The sequence below is a fragment of the Phaethon lepturus genome, unplaced genomic scaffold, assembly GCF_000687285.1.
Source record: "Phaethon lepturus isolate BGI_N335 unplaced genomic scaffold, ASM68728v1 scaffold46870, whole genome shotgun sequence".
In the NCBI taxonomy this organism is placed as follows: domain Eukaryota; kingdom Metazoa; phylum Chordata; class Aves; order Phaethontiformes; family Phaethontidae; genus Phaethon; species Phaethon lepturus.
In genome coordinates, this window is record NW_010513743.1 from 8,368 (window position 1) to 8,631 (window position 264).

Genomic DNA, 264 nt, shown 5'->3' on the forward strand with positions numbered 1-264 from the left:
GCAGTGTGCCCAGGTGGCCAAGAAGGCCAACAGCATCCTGGCCTGTATCAGCAATAGCGTGGCCAGCAGGAGTAGGGAGGTGATTATGCCCCTGAACTTGGCGCTGGTGAGGCCGCACCTTGAATTTTGGGGGTTTGGGCCCCTTGCTACAAGAAAGACATTGAATTGCTGGAGCGTGTCCAGAGAAGGGCAACAAAGCTGGTAAGGGGGCTGGAGCACAAGTCTGATGAGGAGCGGCTGAGGGAACTGGGGTTGTTCAGTCTG